This window comes from Haemaphysalis longicornis, unplaced genomic scaffold, assembly GCF_048455015.1.
Source record: "Haemaphysalis longicornis isolate Haplotype H1 unplaced genomic scaffold, Haemaphysalis longicornis Haplotype H1 scaffold_135, whole genome shotgun sequence".
In the NCBI taxonomy this organism is placed as follows: Eukaryota; Metazoa; Arthropoda; class Arachnida; order Ixodida; family Ixodidae; genus Haemaphysalis; species Haemaphysalis longicornis.
The window spans coordinates 215,766-238,753 of NW_027526240.1; the positions used below are offsets into that span (position 1 = coordinate 215,766).

The 22,988-nt window shown below is 49.2% G+C and overlaps 1 pseudogene; it reads right to left on the minus strand.

The window, feature by feature from the left end:
* Positions 1-6,154: 6,154 nt before the first annotated feature.
* LOC144164710 (baculoviral IAP repeat-containing protein 5 pseudogene) lies at positions 6,155-7,001 on the minus strand (annotated as a pseudogene).
* Positions 7,002-22,988: the final 15,987 nt, after the last annotated feature.

Sequence of the window (22,988 nt, forward strand, 5' to 3'; positions counted from 1 at the left end):
TGAATAACCTTTACGGAACCCTGCTTGTTCTTTAGGTTGACTGAAATCTAAGGTTGCAGAAATTCGGTTAGCGATTACCTTGGTAAATACCTTGTAGACGACTGACAGTAAGCTGATCGGCCTGTAATTTTTCAAGTCCTTCATGTCGCCTTTCTTATGGATTAGGATGATGTTCGCGTTCTTCCAAGATTCCGGTACCATTGCGGTCATTAGGCATTGCGTATACAGGTTTGCCAGTTTTTCAAGGAAAATTTGTCCGCCATCCTTCAAGAGGTCTGCTGTTATCTGATCCTCACCAGGTGCTTTGCCCCCTTTCATTTCTTTCAAAGCCTTCCTTACTTCTTCGGTCGTTACTGGTGGGATGTCTATCTCCTGTGAACTACTGTCTCGTTCGGCATTATCCTGTAAGTCCTGGCTACTGTACAGATCCCTATAGAACTCCTCGGCCACTGTGACTATTTTATCCCTGTTTGTGATGACATTGCCTTGCTTATCCTTAAGTGCATACATCTGATTTTTCCCCACGCCAAGACGTCTCTTCACTGCTTTCAGGCTACCTCCGTTCTTTACAGCGTATTCGATCCTCTCCATATTATACTTCCGTATGTCAGTATAATTCCGCGTTAAAAACCCTTAATTGGGCATACCATCGAGCCCAAAGAACGTGTGCGTATACACTTCCCCCAGTGTGAACGGCAAAGACTGACCACCCCGCAGCGAGAGAAAGACAAAATAACAACGATGGCAGGCCGAACAAACGCGTTTACAGTGGAGAAATTGAGGATTAAATACAGCGCTAGCCGGTGCAGTGGTGTCGGAAAGAATTTTAAAAAAAGCAATAACAAATTCGGCACGCGGAATCCTCGCGCATGGGCAGGTCGGGTCGCGCCCTAAGTACAGAGATGTCAAGTGAAAAATACGGAATGAACGAACTTTCGGGTCGGCTGCGAGAATAACAAAAAATTACGCCCACCTCCCCTCGCGGGAACCCTGGTGTGATGCGAGGCTGAAGGGGGTTTCATTGGCGTCGCATCAAGCAATCGTCGGGTACGGCACGAGAGCAAGCGCAAGCGCAAGCGCGGACGACCGTCGACTGAGAGACCGGCCGGAGCGCGGCACTCCGCTTCTATGCGCAGCGCGCCCGAAGGAGAGGAGACCGCGGAGAGAGAGAGTACTGCACATGCGCACAGTGCGCAGCCGCGCGCAGCGCGACCGCAGATGTTGGGAGAGAGTGTTCGCTATCGGAGAGAGGAGAGGAGGCGAGCGGAGGAGAGACGCAGCTGTGCGGACGCGGACGACGGACGCACGCAGGACAGGGCCACCGGCATGAGATGCTCCTCTCAGCGTCGCATCTAAAACATGGCCGCACCGTCAACCAAAACTGCAGAGATATCAAGAAAAACTTCAAGATGGGCGGACTTTACGAACACATGACTAGATGGGGAATACATTACAGGATGATTCGTGTTTATTTTGTTTACTCATCATTTATTTATTTATTCATTTTCGAGTACGTTACAGACCCATTGTGTAGATCATTGAGTAAAGGGGGCAGAAAAAGAAAAAAATACACGTTTGTCTCGAAGATACAGGAGTAAGGCGTAAAAAGTACTAACAACAAGGAAACAGTGTAGCAAAACAAAATACATAAATCAGCATATCACACCAAAAATATAAGGCAGTTTACAAATGATACAGAATGCAGAATGCGTAATAAAAATGGCTAAAACTTTGAAGAAAGAAGTAAGGATATCAAGAAGATAGGTACCCTAATTTTTGAGCAAAAGCATGGTGACAATACAGGATAAGAATTCAATTTAAAAAAAAAACAAAGTGAAAAACGTGGTTTTTACAAGATCACGGCGTACTGCACGTGCCACACATATTCAAAAACAAAAACAGACTATTGAAATATGAAACAATCAAGATAAATGTAAGAGTAACTTTCGGAACGAATCGAGGTTAGTGTCAGGTCACGTGCCTTATTATCAGGAAGATCATTCCACAACCTGATTGCACTAGGCAATGCGGATGCATTAAAATAATTAGTTTTCCCATAGAGTCGCGACAAACTAAGTCGGTTGTACAATCTAGTTGATATGTAGGGGGATCGTATATAGAATGGGCAAACTAGTTATTTTAGTGGTGTGTACGTATTTGTGAAAGAGGCATAAGAGAGTGATGTTGCGGAGAGTGACTAAGGGTTGAAGTGAATTATCCTTTTTAAGTTGGGTTACGCTGGAACCGTAATTGTAATTGCGGGAAATGAAACGGACAGCCCTGTTTTGAATTGCTTCGACCATATTTATAAGGTAGTTAGGGTGGGGTGACCAGACTGCCGAGGCAAATTCAAATTGGGAGCGGACAAATGTTTCATAGGCTAATTTGCGGATGTTAGACGGAGTAGAATGTAGGTTAGGGCGTAGGTATCCTAATGATCTTGAGGCACTGGCGCATATGGTAGTGATGTAAGTGGCCCATGAAAGGTTATGTGTGAGATGAACCCCGGGGTATTTGTAGGTGGACACCTGCGGAAGCACTTCATAATTTATACGGTTAGAGAACACGGACGGGTCATGCATACGACTAAAGGGGATTGTTTTACATTTGGCTGCGTTTAACGTCATTTGCCACGCATCACACCATTTAATAACAAAGTCATAATGATCATAAAGTTTTTAATCAGCTGGTATATTATGCAATAATCGGCAAATATACACATGCAGGATGTTAGGCCCTTCGCCAAGTGATTAATATAGGTGAGAAAAAGAAGTGGAGCAAGGACGCTGCCCTGCGGCCATAGAGTTAGCTCCTGCGGCACCCTAGAGGTTACATAAGACACAGGTGACGAGTCGTTGTCGATGACAGTGAATCGTTTACGGAGTGATAGAAAATTCCGAATCCATGGTAAAGTTAGCGAATCTAATTAAATAGCGGATAATTTGGAAATTAGGCGGCAATTACGTACGCGGTCAAAGCTTTTGAAAAGTTTAAAAAAATGCAGTCTGTCTGAAGATTGTTATTTACATTAGTGTGAAGGTCAGTTGTGAATTCAAGTATTGCGTTTCGCATGACCAACCCTGCCTGAACCCATGCTGATTCGGAGAAAAGAAATTGTTTGATTCAGGGTGGTTGAATATATGGGAAGCGATGATGTGCTCCAGAAGTTTGCAACAAATAGATGTAAGGGAAATGGGGCGGTAATTTTGGGGCAAATGCTTGCCCCAGATTTAAAAATGGGTGTAACTTTGGCAATTTTTCAGTCATCTGGTAATTTACCAGACGCTGCTCATCGCTGAAAAATGAGGCACAATATTTTTCTTGTAATGGGTATGGTATTTTTTAGTATTTTTGATTTAATATCATCAACACCGGCTGAGCTGCAGACCTTCAATTTATTTATGAAGCATGCAATACCTTCGATGGTGATTTCGATGGGCTGCATGTATTGGTAGTCATATTCCGGTACGTCAGGAAGTGGAGATTGATCTTCCTGAGTGAATATGGAAGTGAAAAAGTTATTAAAAGCAGTACAGCATTGACTGTTGGGAAGAGGTTCGGGGTTATCATCATATATCATTATACGGTTTCTGTCACGATGACGAGATATCTACTTCCAGAACTTTCTCGGATTAGTTTTTAGAATAGAACCCAGACCTTTTGAAAAATACTTAGATTTGGAAGAGCGTATTGCAAAGCAGTACTCCACAAAACATTGCTTGTAAGTGTTCCAAAGTGTGAGTGTGCGTAGGCCTTTAGCTCTTTGGTACAAACGTTTTTTCCTATTTCTTATCTGGCTGAGTGACCTATTGTACCAGGGGTTAGATTTGTCGTTAGAAATGGAAATCAAGGGAACGTACTGGTTTATCAGAACGATCTCGAAAAAGTACCCAGTTATCCTGTACGGAACGGTTATTAAAAGAGGGCAGAAATAGCTGGTCGAAAAATATTTCAAGTTTATTGTTTATTTCTGCGTACTTAGCTTTATTGTAATCTCTAATTTTTTTTTTGTAGCTTTACCCGCTAAAGTCAAAGGAAATTTAAGAGTTATTTCAAGAAGTCTGTGGTCACTAAACCCTTCTAGGTGCAGAACCTCTGCGACAGTTTCAGGTGCTGTGGTTAAAAAACTCCCACCTCCCCTCGCGGGAACCCCTCTGTAGAACGCATAGGGGGTTCACGTAGCAGCGTTGGACAGCGGAGGAACGGCGCTGGAACGATGGAGCGGAGCGGCGCAGGCACCGCGTTTTACAGCGCGCATAACGGTGAGGGGACGCGCCGGCGCCAGTGCGTCTGCCGCGGCTATGACGCAACACAATCCAACACAATCCACTTTAATCCAATCCAATCCAAATCTAATCCAATCCAAGTCAAGTCAATCCAAGCCAATCCAATCGAATCCAATCCAATGCCTCTCGCGAGAGAGTGTTCGCTATCGGAGAGGAGAGGGGGTGAGCGGCAGAGAGCGCAGCTGGCGCGGCGAGGAGAATGGGGGAGGGGTGGACGCCGACGACGACGCCGGATGCAGGGACAAGGCGAGTGAATGAGATGCCTTCGCATCTAATACTAGGTCTAAAGTGTTGCTTCCCCGGGTAGGTTCAGTGACGACCTGTGCAAGGTTGAAGTCGAGCGTTAGGCTGATAAATTCGTTAGATGTGTTACAAGGGGAGCACAAAAGCTTCCAGTGTATCTGTGGCAGATTAAAATCACCAAATAGAAAAACATTTTCTGTTTTGCACAAAGACATAGCATCGGCAACACTTTTCCGCAGTTCAACTGCGAAAGAACTATTTGCGTCAGCAGGACGGTAGCAGTTTCTGATTAGAACATCAGCAGGGCTAGGTTTGCACACTACCCAGATAATACCAAGGGCGGACCTGGTGTCAATAACGTAGGACGATAGTGTTTTCTTAATGCCTAGAAGAACGCCCCCACCTCTTCTGTCAGTGCGATCTTTCCGGTAAATGTTAAAGGCGTTAATGTTAGGCAAGAGTTCGCTATCATTAATATCGGGGTGCAGCCAGGTTTCAGCAAGCACAAGAACGTCTGATTGGTTATCGTCGACGACTGAACCAACTTCTTCTCAGTTAGGCATCAGGCTTCGGATGTTTGTAAAAGTAAAAGATATTGAAGCTGTGTTGGAAATGGGGTTATCTTGGTGACGGTTTTTAGTGCACGCACCATTCTTGAGCTATCTCGTTGATAGAACTGCTTCGTTAATAACGCTATCGACGACATAGGTTTGTCGATGCGCAGAGAGTCGTCGGCCAGATAAAATTTGACATTTTGGGTCTTGGCGAAGTCGCACAACTTTTTTTCTTTTTTGTCTGGTAGCTAATGAGAAATCTTCGCTGATTGAAAAATTGTCCCTTTAAGTTTTCGCGCAGACGAGAGAACTTCCTGTTTATCTTTCAACAGCGTGAATTTAGCAATTACGCGTCTTTTTGTGCCTTCTTTCTACCCGCCTAGCCTATGTACGCGTTCAAATTGAGCACCTGTTTTTTGTAATCAAAATTTTTGGGAGCATAAGTCGATTACTTTTTCCTACGATTTGGCTCAGTCTTCCTTAGGATCATCAGCTATTCCAAAAAAACAGCAAGTTGTACCTTCGTTGCCGATTTCCGCCGTCATTGCTCCTGGATGCGATTGTGGTCATTTGATCGGAGAGATCAAGAATGGCTTTTTCAGCAGTGTTAGACGTTCGATTCCAGTGCTACAAATTTCGTTTTGAGCGCCTAAATTTCATTTACGTAGGCTTCCTGTCTGTCTTTGTGATGCGCTCAAGCCATCTATGTTTGGAATGGGTGGGCGATTTTTGGAGTCTTAGTAAAGGAAGATGCTACATGTACTACGCAGTGAACATCCACCGGAAATTGCTATATGCACTGCCGATATAGCGCCATCTATAACGAGCTGTCAGAAACCTTTTTTTTTTATGTGTTGTCACGTGCCACGAGCTCGGTGTGGCGGGCCATAGGATGACGCGACCTTTGTACGAACTGCACCGCACTTGGTTTCCATCAGGGCACAGTTTGCGCTGTAGTCTTGGGCGTGAAATGCGTTATGGCTGTCCACAGGGTCGTTTACGACGCCCCTGATCTTCCAACCGAGGGAGGAGCAAATTGCGCGGGCGGCCGGGGCACAGTGGGCGACACAGTTCAAGTTTTTCCAACTTTTTATTGTGAACACCTGCGATTTCTGCAGAAGCAAGAGTGAAGTAGCGCACGCAAACTCATTCTGGCCAGCGACATGAAAAGTACACAGCACTGAAAGTCGCTCTTTAACGGGATTCGTTAGCGTCACTAAATAAAACCTATAGCCTCACAAGATAAAGGCTTAATAAAAGGTCCTTGAGCCACTGAATAAGCGTAGCTCTGGGTCCGTTGTGCGCGGCAATCAGCACATGTTGCTCCCCACCTTGTCCAATTCGTGCTTAACCGCACGCTGCGCTCCCTCGAGTTGAACCACACGCACTTCGTACCGCTTGCGTGCTCTGTTTTTGGCGCGCTCACATTGTAGCTTGAGGTACTCGAGACGCGTCATCTCGTGCTCTTTCTTGCCCAGTTGAACGAAGGCGCACGTGGTGGAACGAGAGTGCTCCTTGAACGGGTCGTCGTCGGGCTCCCAGCCGTCCAGCTCCTTGAAGCACACGTAGCAGCGGGCCAGGTCCGGCTCGTTCTCGGTCGGGCAGTGGTAGAAGCCTGCTTCCGCCATTTTTTCCGGCGTGCACTTGCAGCTGCCCGTCAACGGCCACTGCCCGAAAGACGCCAGTCGGTTTTCCTGTAGGTCCATGTCGAGGTCTGTTCGATGCAGCAGCACGGTGTGGAGGGCGAGGTCGACGGCCATGGCGCAGGATGTGCAGGGTAGACGAAGTGCTTGTGCCGCTTCGCGCAAATGCCGCCGGCACTACCACGAAATATGGACGTACCCGGGACCGACTGCACGAAACGGCCACGGAGCAAGAATATATAGTAGGGGAAACGCCCCACTGCGGCAAGCGCGGACGAGCGACCAGATAATGTCACAATGATAGCGAAGGCGGCCCTGAAAGCTTCGTAGCTGCGACGGCGCAGGAGAGGGTATCGGCACCTGATGGACGAAATAATCGCGCCGCAATTCATTCCGTGGCTGCGCAGTGAAGTGTCGATCGAGGCGGACGCGCACTCACCCGCTAGCTTAACCTATGACGAGCGCTTGCGCGGCGTTATAGGAAGCCTCGTTCCCTCTCCTGTCTTGTTCTCTATCCGTGGCAACGCAAAGTCCGCAAGTGGGATGTCTACTACGCTGCCCCGTGCCTCATAGCACGAAGTGGCTTGGGCGGCGCACAAAACACCAAATTTACTCGAATACGCAGCAATTACCCGTGCATGCTCCACGGGATCTCTTGCATGGGACCAAACGGAAGAAGGCGCACCTGCGCTTTATATTGCTGCGAAACATGTACGGGTTTGGTTGTTTATTGTTCGTTTTTACTGCCCGGCCGCGCCCGGCTCTGCTATCTGTGTCCCAAGCGAAGCGCGTGTTCCATTCTTTATTTTTATGCCGCACGGGCTATCTCATTCAGATAAGGAGACTTTCGCCCTAACTTCACTAGCGTAGAATAATCTTCCTTGATCTACAACATTCTGGATGTGAATCGACGGTTCGAGAACCACGCGCGCCGAAAGATAAAAAGCCTGCAGTGCAGACGCCCCGGTATTACTTTCGCCAACGATCGTTAGCGCACGTCACTTTGTTGACTGCTGCTTCGCCGCCTTTGAGTTGTTAGGGGAGCACAAGTTCGCTCCAATAAACTTCTTTCCCTTGAAGGCAACTGTGTCGTTTTTGACTTCGTGACATCTGCTGCTGGGTAGGGCCACGGTGTAAGCTATAGTAATATATCTTACACCGTGGGTAGGGCGACGGTGGACGGTTGAAGCGGGCTGGTCCTAGGTTGGACCCGCCGCGGTGGCTCAGCGGCTAAGCGCCGTTGCGCTGCTGAGCACGAGGTCGCAGGTTCGATTCCCGGCTGCGGCGACCGCTTTTCTGATGGAGGCGAAAAGCAAAAACGCCCGTGTGTACGAGATTTCGGCGCACGTTAAAGATCCCCAGGTGGCCCAAATTAATCAGGAGCCCTCCACTACGGCGCGCCTCATCGCCAACGTTGCGTCGGCGCGTTAAACCCTGCAATCAATCAATCAATCGATGGTCCTCGGTTGGTGTTGGAGAGGTATTCTTCGATCTCAGTAGGACGCTGGCCGGGTCAGGGGCGTGGGGCGTCGACGGAGAACCCTCGCAAACCGAGCTTCTTATAGGGACAGCGACGGTAGATGTGGTCGGCTTCTCCGCAATCATCACAGTGGACGATTATCGGGGGTTCGCCATACGTCCGTCTTCCTCGGCGTCTGGTTTTGGGCTGCAGGGGGTCGTGCGGGCGACAGTGGACGGCGGTGCGGCGGGGCTTCTTGACGATGGGTTGGAGCAGGTCGGGGTCGACGAACAGCCGCGGAGTAGGTCATCGCTTGTGGTTCGCGGTGTGCTTCTGACGGCGTAGAATTCCCCAGTGCGTGTTGGACTTCTCGGGTCACGTCGGTCAGGGAGGCGACTTGGGGTTGCGGCGTGGTTGGGAAAAGCTTCCTTAGTTCTTCGCGAACGACGACGCGGATCGTTTCTCGTAAGTCTTCCGTGGCGAATCTAGGGGCGTTGACGGGGTTCGCCAAACACGCGTTGAGTGGTCGATCGTACTGCCTCGAACGTATGTCCAGGGTCCTCTCGATCATCGAAGACTCGGTCACGAACTCAGCGATAGTTTTTTTTTTTTTTTTTTTTGGGGGGGGGGGGGGGGTTGCGAATGAGTTTAGCGAAGAGCTCTTGTTTAACGCCCCGCATCAGAAAGCGCACCTTCTCTTCTGCATTTCGGGGTCAGCTCGTCGGAACAGCATCTTCATCTCCTCAACGAACACTGTTGGATTCGCGTCTGCAACAACAGCTCAGCTCGTTTTTTCCGCACGACAGTTGTGAATGTTTTCAAAAATTCCGCATGAACATGCTCCATGATGTTAGCGAGCTCTCGTGATTTTCAAACCAGACCTGAGCCGAGTCTCCGAGGTAGAAAAACACTTGCCTCAAGGTTTCGTCATCATCCCATCGGTTGAAACTTCGGACGCGCTCCAGCTTCTCCAGCCACTCTTCCGGGTCTTCACCAGGGAATCCTCGGAATGATGGGGTCTCCCGAGGTTGCTGCAGAACGACGGGAGGATGGGCTTGGTTGACCATGGTGCTAGTTGCGACGTCTTCCTTCTTCACTTTCTCTGGTAGTAGACCGAGCTCGGGTGGGAGGCCTCGCTGTCGGCGGCTGGCACGAGTGCGGCTTGCTTGGTGACTTGCAGAGGGTTTTGGGTGCATGTACCCCGCACCCCCACCAGATGTCACGAAGTCAAAGACGACGCAGTTGTCTTCAAAGGAAAGAAGTTTATTGGAGCGAACTTTTGCTTCCCTAACAACTCAAAGAATACACCGGCGACGAACACCTTGCAAGGTTGGAGTCTGTACTCGAGGCCATTCGTACGTTGGGGTTAACGCTGAAGCCTGAAAAGTGCCGCTTCGCGTAAGAGGAACTCACGTTTTTGGGCTGCGTCGTCAACGCCGCAGGAGTGCTGGCCGACCCGGCAAAAACTTCAGCAATAGCGAACTTCACAAGACCCAAAGAAAAGAAGGGCGTGCGAAGATTTCTCGGACTGTGCGCATACTACCGGCGCTTCGTCGCAAAGTTCGCACGCCTTGCAGCCACTCACGCGCTTGACGAAAGATAGCACCCCTTTTAGCTGGGAAAACGCCCAGGAAAAGGTTAGTGCCTTTCCACTCTGTGACGAAGGATGACCTGCAAAGACAGACGCAGCTCCACGGAGTGCACGAAACAAAACCCGTTTGTTGTAATTTGCGATGGAGCATATTTAACCAGCCAATTAGCTGAATAAACCTTTGAAGGATTTAGGTTTGTTTCTTGGAGACAAACATGGAGCTCCCCGTGTCCCTCCCGCGTCGTAAGCATCTTAGTGTTTGTGTAACACACAAACCCAATCCGCTCTACAACTAAAGACTCTGAACAGGTCCCATCGGGCCGTTTAACGTACGCGTTTAAACCTCGCACCAGCACAACGGACGTGCCATCCATAATTACGGGCATGAAACCTATAGCTGCTCGTGCACGCCCTCCCTACTCCCTCCCACTATTCTCCATTACAAACCTGCGCACGCATAAACCGGCAACTGATCATGTGCGCGTGCTTAGAAGTAACAGACGCGGTCGAAAATATCCTCTGAAAGCCATCTGACAAAGTGATATTGGCTCACGCCGGCGTTCCAAGCGGGCAAGCTGCTGTTCATCCGGGAGGGATTGGCCGCAAGTCCACGAGCTGAACTTGAGGCGGTAACAGCTGCGCCAGCAGCTTGCCGTTGGTTTGCGCCCGTTCACGCTTGTGTTCGGCCAACGCTTTAATTCGTGCTCTTCTTCCTCCAAACGAACGGCATGCATCCGTCTACAACGACTTAAAGTCTGGAAGCCCTTGAGCTCTATTCTCGCATCTCGCTATCTGTTTCCCTTCCCCCTCGTAGGCATCTTACTGTCTGTGTAAGGTATCTGTGTAACACATCAACCCACACCCGAACCACTGTAAGCAGGACACCCGACTGAGCGCATTGAGCTATGTTATTTCGACATCTAAATCTCTCACCAGCATAACCGGCATTTTATCGGCAGCGGCATGAAGCCTTGCTGTGCGTGCACGGCCCCCCCCCCCCTTTTTCCACCCGCAAACAGTGAACGCATAAACCGGTAACCTGTGATGGCGATAATGTCGATCGGAGGGCCTTCCAAGCTGAGAAAGAAATATGGGCTCACGCCGCCGTTCCAACTGGGCCAGTTTCTCTATAACCGGGAGGGATTCGCAGCTACTTGGTGAAGCAGAATTTCAAGCGCAAACGGCAACGGCTGGTTTCGGTCGTTTTAGGCGGCAGCCCTTTGGCAGCCATTACCTGAGCTTCACGGGAGCGGCGTCTGTTTATGTCCGCGTAATTAAGTGAGCGAACAAAGCAGCTCCAAAAAAGAGAAAACGGAGATGAGCGTCTAGCAAAGGAGGTGGAATACTACACGTGCGGCTACGGCGTCATCTCTCTCACTGCCTTTCCCTCACACGTCTCATGCGTCGCCACCAAGGAGCGCCGTCCCCCTGACACGTTCCCCAGACGCCGTTTTATTCTCAACTCCAAACCTTGTGACATTTGCACGGGAGATTCAAACAAGATTTGCAACAACGTGCCCGCTGCTCCCTCGCGCGGGGCTAATACGAACGCGTCACATTTTCGCGGGAGGTTCAAACACGATTTGCAACATGCTGGCCGCCGCCGGCGGCGCGCTGCGAGGTAGCAGCAGAGTACCACAAGCCGCCGGGCGTTCGCTGATCATGCGAACACTTCCTGAGACGGAGCAAAAATGCGCTGTGACTCAGAAGACTCCAGCTCGCACTGCGCACCAATTTTTTATTAGGGCATATAGACCTTTTCAACTTCTTCGTCTTGGAAGCTGCCATTTTATCAGTGGGGTGTGCAAGCGGCCCTATAATTGACGCAGTCGACAGGGATATGTAACTGCGCATGCGCAACACAGCCCAGGACATGTCCTGATCTTATGAAAGATTAACGAATGAAAAGGTTTATAGTAATCGTCAGTGCATTTTCGACGCCCATCCGTGCTTCTGTTTATTTTTCGCACTCATCTGATAACCGCACTACCGCCGTTAGCTGCCGACAGCGCAACTTGCCAAAGGGCATCGGTGGAGGCGAGGGGAAAATAGTTGCGAAAGAGGTGTCAGCGGTGGCGACGAGGAGCCACGGAGCGGCCCCGAGTAAATCGATGACACCGGAATGAAAACTGGGGGGAGGGGAGGGGGGTGAGACATATACTGCTTTGCAGTAAAAGCATTCTGCTAGCTGCAAGAACGCCTGCGAAACCCGCCCGTGCTCGCTCATTTCGACAAAAATGCCGACACGAAAATGCCCACGGACGCCAGTGATATAGGCTTGGGTGCCGTCCTCGTCCAAAAGCAAAGCGGTTGCGAGAATGTAATCGCCTGTGCCAGCCGTGGTCTGTCGGAGGAGAAAACCTACTCAGCCTCTGAAAAAGAGTACCTCGCTATTATATGGGCGATTTCAAAATTTCGCCCATACGTGTATGGTAGACCATTCAAGGTTGTGACAGACCACCATGCACTGTGTTGGCTCGCCAATTTGGCTCTGGCCGCCTTGGGCGGTGGAGCTTGCGCCTGCAAGAGTTCGACGTTACAATCGTCTATAAATCCGGCATGCAGGAAGCACTCCGACGCCGACTGCCTGTCCCGCGCCCCCGTCGACCCGCCACCACAAGACTACGAGAAAGACAGCGCATTCTTCGGAATCGTGACAGAGAGCGACCTAGCCGCCCAGCAGCGTGCCGACCCCGACTTACGCGTCATGTTCGCTACCTCCAGGGACGCAACGTCGCCGTACCCAGGGCCTTCAAACGCAACTTACCAGCATTCAGCCTGAAAAACTCCATCCTCGGGAAGAATTTCAGCCCCGGAACAAAAACGAATTATCTTCTTGTCATACCGGCTGATCTTCGAGACGAAACTTTGGAAGCGTGCCACGACGACCCGTCTCCCGGACATCTCGGCACAGATCGCACAATTGGAAAAATTAAGGCGAAGTACTACTGGCCCCACCTTACATCCGACGTCGCCCACTACGCCCGGAGCTGCCGTGACTGCCAGCGACGAAAAACGCCCCCGACGACACCTGCCGGACTACTGCAGCCGATCGCCGTCCCGTCGAGGCCCTTCCAGCAGATTAGAATGGACCTTCTCAGCCCGTTCCCTACGTCACGATCCGCGAACAAGTGGATTGTCGTAGCGACAGACTACATGACGCGCTACGCAGAGACCGCCGCCCTTCCGAGGGGGACTGCACAAGCAGTCGCGAAGTTCTTCATAAACCAAATTGTGCTGCGACACGGCACCCCTGAAGTCCTAATCACAGACCGCGGAACAGCCTTTACTGCGGAGCTTATGCAAGGGGTCTTACGCTACAGCAACACAGATCACCGAAGAACGACAGCGTACCACCCCCAAACGAACGGACTGATGGAACATCTGAACACGACGATCGCCGATATGCTGTCTATGTACGTCGACGTTGAACATAAAACTTGGGACGAAGTTCTTCCGTATGTCATGTTTCCGTACAACATGGCTATCCAGGAAACTACGCAGATGACCCCATTCGAGCTTGTCTACGGAAGACGGCCGACTACGATGCTTGACGCCATGCTTCCGCACGTAGAAGACGACGACCTCAACGCCGACGTCCAAGGATACCTTCAGCGTGCGGAGGAGGCCCGCCAGCTCTCTCGAGTTCTTACAACGGACTAGCAGCTGGTGGATGCCGCATGCTACAACCTGCGACGCCGAGACGCCGAGTACCGCCCAGGGGATCGTGTGTGGGTTTGGACTCTCATCCGACGACGCGGACTCAGTGAGAAGCTTTTGCGACGGTATTTCGGACCCAACCAGGTTCTACGACGTGTTGGCCAACTAACCTACGAAGTGATCCCCGATGGTGATTCCGGCACGTCATGACGACGCACGCGACCCGAAGTCGTCCACGTGGTTCGCCTCAAACCGTATTGCGCAAGATGACGGACTTTTTTGTTGTTGTTTTGTTGTTGCTGTTTGTTCGGACTGTCGTTTTATTTTACCATCGGGTCGATGCACTCTTAAAGAGGGGGGGGGGGGGGTAAAGCCGCGAAACATGTACGGGTTTGGTTGTTTATTGTTCCTTTTTACTGCCCGGCCGCGCCCGGCTCTGCTATCTGTGTCCCAAGCGAAGCGCGTGTTCCATTCTTTATTTTTATGCCGCACGGGCTATCTCATTCAGATAAGGAGACTTTCGCCCTAACTTCACTAGCGTAGAATAATCTCCCTTGTTCTACAATGCGAGAACCACGCGCGCCGAAAGATAAAAAGCCTGCAGAGCAGACACCGCGGTATTACTTTCGCCGACGCTCGTTAGCGCACGTCACTTTGTTGACTGCTGCTTCGCCGCCTGTGTATTTTTTGAGTTGTTAGGGGAGAACAAGTTCGCTCCAATAAACTTCTATCCCTTGAAGACAACTGCGTTGTCTTTGACTTCGTGACAATATCATGAGTGCTTGGGCCTTGGTGGGAGCTGTTATACTAAAGGCCCGTTCACACTGAGACGAAAGCGATGTGAATTATGTCGCTTTGTCGCACGGCGACGAAATTTGGTCCTGACCATTCGCCAAAAACGATCGTCGCGCGACAAAGCGACGGAATTCCCGTCGCTTTCGCTAGCTTTCGTCGCAAGTGTGTACGGGCCTTAAGTTAGATTTTCCGCATGGCGATTAAGCTGTGTAAGAAAGCCACACAGAGCTAAACTTGTAAGAAACGTCTTTGATGTAAAGCAGCTCATCCGTGGTATTGAAGTAACGCTTATGGCAAATTATTTTGCAATGCGATCTCTAAACTCCCGCCGTGCCTTTTTTTTGTTAGTGAAGGCTGTTTCAATATGTATACACAGGAAAATGAAGCAGGTGTGGCAAATAGCGCCTGCTGGTGGCCCTTGCTTTCCTTTTCTTGTCATAAATTTATGCATTCATGTTTTCAGCCACATAACTTCACAGGCTATGCAGCTGATGCAATGCTTTTTGTTCATCACAGTTTATCTTGTGCATTGAAACAGTTTCTCACCAAGCTCCAAAGACTCACCTCGGCAATTTCACGCCACGAAGGGTAAAAAAAAGTCTGTGGAAGCAATGCCCATCTCTTCATTCTTATCATTTTCTGGTTTATCAAAGCTGCTGCAGCCAAGCATTCTTTGTTACATTAATAAACTAGAAAATACCGCGAATAGGCCGTCTCTAAGCAAGAGGAAAGCTATCAATAAGCATCTGCATTCATTTTGAAATGTGGTATGTTCACCAAAATGGCAAGGCAACAGCTATAATTTTCATGCTTTATAATCATGCCCAAAGCTGAGCTCAAGTGTGTGACTCCTAGGCGGTCACATGAGATTATTCTCGACTAGTGAGGATGGGGCGAAACGCTCTCCTAATGATGAGATAGCCCGTGCGGCATAAAAATAAAGAATGGAACACGCGCTTCGCTTGGGACACAGATAACACAGCCAGGCGCGGCCGGGCAGTAAAAACAAAACATAAACTAACAAAGCCAATGCATGGTTCGCGGCAATACGTCTACTCAGTTGGACTCACAATATGTCTAATAAGAATATGTCTACTCATGAATGCTTAAATCACTAAGCATATATGAAAAACAGTCAACCTAAAACAAGTTGAAAAAAAAGAAGCAACCCCCACCCACCACTTTACAAGAAAAAGAAGAGAAGATGAAAATGGTAACTATTTTACATTGTATGCAGGTTATTCAAAAACAGCACTGACTGCAAAAGGTCCAAGACAGGCTGTTGTTTTTTTATATTTTCAAGAAGACGTAAGCCCTGCTATTATTCTATAATATGAAGTAAATTTTTATTACACCACTTTCTGAGCTTCAGTTGGTGTTGTCCATTCTCGGTTACCCGTAAAACCAAAGCGCAAAAATATATAGGGCCAAACCGAGGATTTTGGTACGGTTGTTTTTCATTTTGCGCTAATTTTTTTTGTTCTATGGCACAATTCGATTCTCGAAACTAACTTTCATGAAACACCTATTCAGCACAATTTTTTAAACAAAGCAATATTACATAAAATGGTTGCACAATGCATTTCGCGTTAATATAAATGTGGCCAATGATTGATTATTGATTGTTTGATTATAGGGTTTCACCCGCCGACGCTACACAGGTGGTAAGGCGCGCAGTAGTGGGGGGCTCCGGGTTAATTTTGACCACCTGGGGATCTTTAACGTGCGGCGAAATGTGGAACACACGGGAGTTTTTGCTTTTCGCCTCTATCAGAAAAGTGTACGCCGCGGCCAGGAAACGAACCCGCGTCCTTGTGCTCAGCAGCGCAACGCCATTGCCACTGTTGCGTACGGGCAGGCGGCCCCGAGCCGAGCTCTGTCGTCTCCGTCATGCGATTGGTAGCGTGGTGAAGCGAGCGGCCAGTAAATGTTGCTGCCTTAACGATGACAAGAAGAAGCCGAAGGCAATCTTAACTTGTTTACTGAATGGCGAGGCATGAGCCGAAGCAAGACGAGAACAATGCCCCGACGGGCGAGGTTACAGTATAGGACCCGAGCACAGTGACAGCATTGATTCACTTCTCCAAAAGGAATAACGTGAGCCCCAGGGGCTCTTATTTATGCCCAAAGCGCGAACGGTTAAACAAGCCTTCCCTTTGGTTTTTGCACACGGCGTGACATGGTATAGACACACACAATGATATTTCCAGAGTTCGTGAGGGGTCGGTAGTAGTGGCACACGCTGAGTCCGAGAGAGGGGAGAGAGGAGGTCTCCGCAACGGTGTTCGCGTCGTTCGGGCATGTTAACACACGTCGAGTTTGCCGCCGCCGAAGTTTGAATCATGCAGACACCGAGGCTCCATCGATCCGGCCTTTCCCAGGCATGTACCGGCGTGTTGGTATCCGTTGGCTGCAAGCCGGATTCACCGGCACAGACGCGTCCACTCGAAAGGCACACGTAGTGGACTGGAGGCTTCACCACAAGTAGAAGAGCCTTGCCCGAAGCTTGCAGCACAACGGCGCGCTGATTCGTAATAGATTCTCCGCCGGGGGTCCAATATCCCGATGAATAAGGGTCTTCAACCGTTGTCCGGACGGATGCTATCGAAGAGAAGTGCTCGGCAGACGCTTGACTCCAGGCCTGGGCTGTACGATATCGTGCTGGACGTTCACTGGGCCGGTCACTCGACGAATAGTGGCTCCCCAAGAACGTCTCTGGCTTGGTCAGGCAAGCAACAGAACAACACAGGAAGACACAACCGCATCGCCGGTAAGAGCGAAAACAAGCCCACACTGAAGCTCTACCAGGCTTTCAGTTGCGAACAAAAATACGCGATTAACTAACTACACGAGTTCTATTTTAGCCCAGCAGTACTTTAGCCAAGCACACAAACTTTAAAGGTGACATTTCGCGTGATTGGAAATGTCCCACACAAAAAGGAATATTATCGTAAAGACCGAAACCTGTTTCGGGAAAAATAATGCAAACGAGAAAGTCAGGCGTCTGCAGGTCATTTCTCGAGCTGAGAGCTGCGATTTCAGCTGTCGTTATTGCCCTGAGCTTTCCAATTTTTTCGAATCGCACTCTAGGTGAGCCCGTTCTCTGTAGGCGAATGCGATCGGTCGAGAGGACGTCAGTCTTTTTCCGAGACGTATCCCGAGCGCGCGGAGAAAACTGCCCTAATTTCCACCGCTCGATGTGCACTTTCGCTCTACGCAAATAAATTAAGGTATGATCGCTGCCTAACGTCTCGTGTTTTCGTCCATGTGGCCTGGGTTTCCACTTCCTGGGTGATCATTAGGTCTGGGCAGGTGTCCCTTTCGGGTGCAATGCTGATTCCGGTTGGTCTGGTGGGATCCTTGATGCTGCAAGGCTTTATAGTATTGGTGCCTTTTGAAGGGTTCCGGAAGGAACGGGGAGGGGGGTTATGGGGGTTCGCCCACCCCCCTTGTTGCCAAAAAGGGGCTGCACCTCCCCTGGTCTTGGCACGATTGCTAAATCATGGTTCTAAAACAAACAAACAAGCAACTGGCTGGAGTTGTGCAAAGCCCGAGGCGCACTAACACCGAGTCATTTTGCCAGGGCGTACCTGCAAGGACTAATCGTTATTTAATTAGCAGATCGCTTGGTTCCATTTCTTCTTAAAACGTGCTACTGACATGTTGCTATCATTACAGCTTTGATGCTCCAGCAAGAAGGGGTAAATGATTTTCTTTCGGTAATTTTATTCTCGATGACATTTGTATCCCACGCCAAGGTGACTCGCAAGTGCAGTTCGAGTTCCACGCAGAAAAGAGCCCTTCGTAACGAAATAATACTTTTCATTGTCAGATTTTATAGGATTTTCGAAGTTTATAAAGAAAAGTCATTTTAAATAAACAATGTTTGATTCCGGAACAAATTCGGAAAGCGAGGGCTGAACTCTGTGACAAGAAACCATTCATTTCAGACGCCGAAAAAAACGAATTCTGGTTTCTATAACTTTAAAATTGTCATCATCATCATCATCATCATCGATTGTATTGTTTCAACCTTCGAAACACTTCCAAAGCCCATGTGCCTTTTCGAGTGCTAGAGTCATAATTCCATCCTGTATGAAGAGCATTTAAGTCTCCTGTTACGGTGATCTTATTATCTACCACTATTTGACAAACACTCGTTGATATTCGATCGGGAGCTGTATGCATATAGGGAAAAGTGAATATATTAGATGCAAGGCATCTCTTACACTCGGCCTGTCCCGCGTTGACCGGCGTAGTCCGCACTCCTCATTACGCATGCGCAAACTCTCCTCCGTTCATCTCTCCGACAGCTGCGCGTTATGCGCTCTCTCCGGCTCATTATCATAACAACAGCTGGCGCGCTTCGCCTACGTTCGCATGTGCTCCGGCGCGCTTTTGCGCGCATGTGTGCGCATTCGCAACTTTCCTCCGCTGTCTCCTCTCCTTCAAGCGCGCATATAAAGCGGTGAGCGCTCGGCGCCCGTTCAGTTAAGCGCGCGCTTTCGCTTGAGACAGTTGCTCGACTCCGCTTGACTTTGCTCGTGCTTCGCTTGACGACGACGACTCCGTTGAATCTTCCGATGAAGACGGTCTTTACGTACTTGAAACTCTACGTGTGATTGAGCATCATTTAAGGGTCACTACACTTCAACCACATTTGGGTAACCAACATAACGGAAACGCGAATTGAACCCCGTGAGATGCCTTGCATCACCCCAGGGTTCCCCTCGTGGGAAGGTGGCGGAATTTTTTAGATGCGGCGCATCTCTTGCTCTGAGGCATGTCCCTCCTGCGTCGTCATCGTCGTCGGCGGCGGCGGCGTCCGTCCACAGCCCTCCTCTGTTCGCCTCTCCCACAGCTGTGTGCAACACTCACTCCGGCGCATTATCATAACGACAGCTGGTGTGCTCGGTTGGCGCGCGCTTCGCTGCGTTAACAGCTGCTCCGGCGCGCATGTGCGCGCATGCGCGACTCTCCTCCGCTGTCTCCTCTCCTTCAAGCGCTGTGAATATAAAGGGGGTATCGCGCCACGGCGGTTCAGTCAAGCGCTCGCTCTCGCACTTGATGTGACCTTGCTTGACTACTTCGTGCTTGACTTGATTCTTCCGATGAAGAGGTGATGGAAGCGACGGTCCCTTCAGTGAGTGGTGTGACACAACCCAATATCAGCGTCACCCCAAGCACTAAAGGCAGCGTTACGACCATCGCATGTGATGGAAAGGCATCCTACGCGTTCACAACACGTTTCACGCGAATTAGAGAATCAACCCAATGGAAACGCCAATTGAACCCCCAGATGCGTCGCATGACACCATGGTTCCCAAGCGGGGAGATGGGGGTAATTTTTTTGATCGACTTTCCTTCTTTTGTACAATTTAAGGGAGGGACGCTAACGGGCACTCGATGTAAGACGATGGGAAATAGCGGTGATGTCCATATGGACGTAAGTTCCACCTTGGGATGGGAACGGTCCTATTGATATCCCTTTTTGCTTGGTTGGCATCCCTACCTGCTTGAAGCAGAGTGCATCAGGCTATGTGATCGTTGTTTCTATGAGGTATTCGAAGAGACGTTTTTTGGCACGCAATCTTCGACAGTTCCACTACCACACCGCAATGTTTTCTTTCACGGGAGCTCGTTTACGGCTCTTCCTCATTTCTCACTGAACGAGTCATCACCGTCCTGTTGTCCGCACTTTTTCCAGTGCTTGGTATTTTCCGGCACGGACGCTGCTGGATTTGGCTGTTTTCCTTTCCTCCCCTTCCGCGGGCCGAGTTCCGGTGTTGTTTTGAATCTGCTCGAGCCGGGCCGAGAAAGGTGCCTGCCTGTTAATTAGGAAGCGGCCCAGTTCGGCAGGGTTTTTCAGTTTTGCGGGGTAAGTGTCAATAAATGCATGTTTACATGATAAAGAACACGCCGACCGCAAGAGAGAAGAAAAAACAACGACGTTTCGGCCCCCCGAACGGGAGCCCTGTTGAACAAGAGTGGGAGAGTGTGAACAAGGCTCCCGTCATTGATTGTTTTTTTTTTTTCTCTTGTGGTCGGCGTCTTCTTTATTATGTATTCTAATGTCATTCAGGACCAGACGGGCGTCCGTCGAAGCCTCGATTTCAAATGCATGTTTTTTGGGAAACGGGGAGTGGTCAGCTCTACTGCCTCTCGACGGCTGGCTCGTTGAGCTTGTTACTGCTGTTCTATGTACGATAGCTAAGCTAACGCAGGAAACCGCTGATTATGCTACAACTCCAAGTCAACAAAATTGGGCACAATTCTGTACGAAAATGCAGGGCACCCTCGGTACACGCCCCACGTGGCACCTCATTCGATTCTTCAAGGGAAATAAGGAGTCGAAAGCAGCCACAGCCCACCAATTAAGGCGACTTATTCATAATTATCCGGGAACAAAGGCGGAACTTCCAAGTGATCTTCAAAAACCATGGAAAGGAAATGGTACCCAAACCGTGCAGCCTGGCACTGCCAAACCAGAATTGGATGCGCCCTCCACCGTCGCAGAAAGTGAAGCTGCAGCCCGAAACCCCACACCGAACACTGCAACAGAGAAGGACAAAATTACAAATAAACGCCTCCGAAATCTCGACACTGAAGCATGTGAATCTTCATTAGATTACATGAATAACAATTGGATCAATGGAGAAATACCCTCTCAGTGGAAGCATGTCAAGATAACACTAATTCCGAGACCTCGAAAGCGTTTACACCAGTGAACCTAAAACCCATTTCACTAACGTCCTGTGTAGGAAAATATTGAAACATATATTCCAAAATCTGCTTTCCCCATATCTTGAAGACCATGAATATTTTCAAATACTATGCATGGGTTGTGCACACACCTATCGACTCAGGACATACATCACCCAAATTAAACAGGAAATAAGTGACCGGCCTCATAATAAACACGCGCTGCATCCTTGCTTTAGACATAGAGGAGACTATTGACAATGTCAGTCACCACGTTATTCTTCAGGGTCTCACCGTTGATTGTGGGCTGAGAATGTACAATTAAGTGGTATCTTTCCTTACCAATCGTACGCAACGACGGGAATGGGACATCTGCGCATTGCCACGTTCAAGACGATCTCACATGGAATCCTCCAGGGCTCACTAATCTTGCCCATTTTTTTTTAACCTTGCCTTGAAAGATCTTCCCCTTTATTACAAGAAATACGCCACTTTCAACATGCAGTCTACGCGGAGATCACCTTATGGACACCTACAGAATAAATGGGGGAACCCCAATATGGACTTCAAGAAGCTATAAACAAAGCGCAGAGCTACATTCAAAGACAAGGCCTCAAATGCGCGCCGAAAAATTCAACACTCATTAACACTTCGTGCTGGTACGGGGAAACAAAGGAATACAATCATACTATGCCCTGTCGCGTATTTCCAAACGCTTCCCTGTGAAGCACCCAACGTGATGTGTGTCTTAAACGGGGTTATAAACTTCGCCCCGAACCTAAAGCGACACAAAACATACGAAATCACCATTATTCCTAAAAACAACTCGTCGAATGGAGTTTATAAGGGAAAAAATTTGCAATAAGAAATTAAGAGGTAGACCCGCTGGAGCTCGAACCCAGGCGTCAGCGCCAGCATACAAAACTCCACGTCGAGGGCACACAGCCCGAACGGTGAGCTCCTTCCAGCACGAGTTAAATAGAACAGCGCCCGCAGCGACATCACACATGTCACGTGGGGCGCACTGCAGCGAAGCGTTTGGAGACACGTTACCCTCCTACTCATAAATGGCCAACCGGCTCCAACTGTGCCACATTTGCGAATTTCGCGGCTTGTTGTTGCCCAAAATGGCTCCGAAATCAATACAATCGTCCCCCTCCAAAAGGTTGTTAACCAGCTCATGCACATTATTCAGCATGTCACACACCATCGCTACGGCCTTAAAAAATCACACACCCTTAGAATTATACCAGCCAAACTGATGAGTACATTGAATTGAATTGAATTGAACTGAATTTATTGTTATCACAACTTGTACAGGTGTTGTGCAACAGCTGTTGTGCAAGCAGCGTGAGCGACATCGCAAGAATCCAGCCTAGCCGCCGTAAGGAGCCGCCGACCGAAGCGCCCCCATAGCGTTTCGGCGGCCGTCGGAAGCATGCGGCGCGGATCCTCCACGCAAGACGGGCGGCTTTCCCGCAGCAATAAGGATAACAAGATGGCGGCTGGTCGCGCAACTCTTCGCTCCCTGTGGGAGCTATATAGAGGAATTGCTCTACGATCCAACTTGACCTGGTGAACAGTGCCCGAAGAGCCAGCCACAGCCAGGACTTAGGGTCCCGTCCACCGGGTGGGTGCGATAACAGCAGCTCCTGTTGTTGAATAAAGAATTTATTTGTTCATTACGTTCGCGAAGTTCTTGCTTTAGTGAGACGCTACTCTAATTTTGTTTTTCTATTGGTTTTTAGGTTCCTCTATAATTATATCCTGTTTAGTCTGATGCGATAACAGCAGCTCCTGTTGTTGAATAAAGAATTTATTCGTTCATTATGTTCGCGAAGTTCTTGCTTTAGTGAGACGCTACTCTAATTTTGTTTTTCTATTGGTTTTTAGGTTCCTCTATAATTATATCCTGTTTAGTCTGATATGTCTAAGGCTTCATGGAGCTCGCTAGCGCGCATATTCTGTGCTACAGCAGACTCCAAGAGAAGAAAGAACACCCGGCGAGATTTCTAATTCGCACAGAAATAGCAGGAAACATGCAGGAGTTTTTCA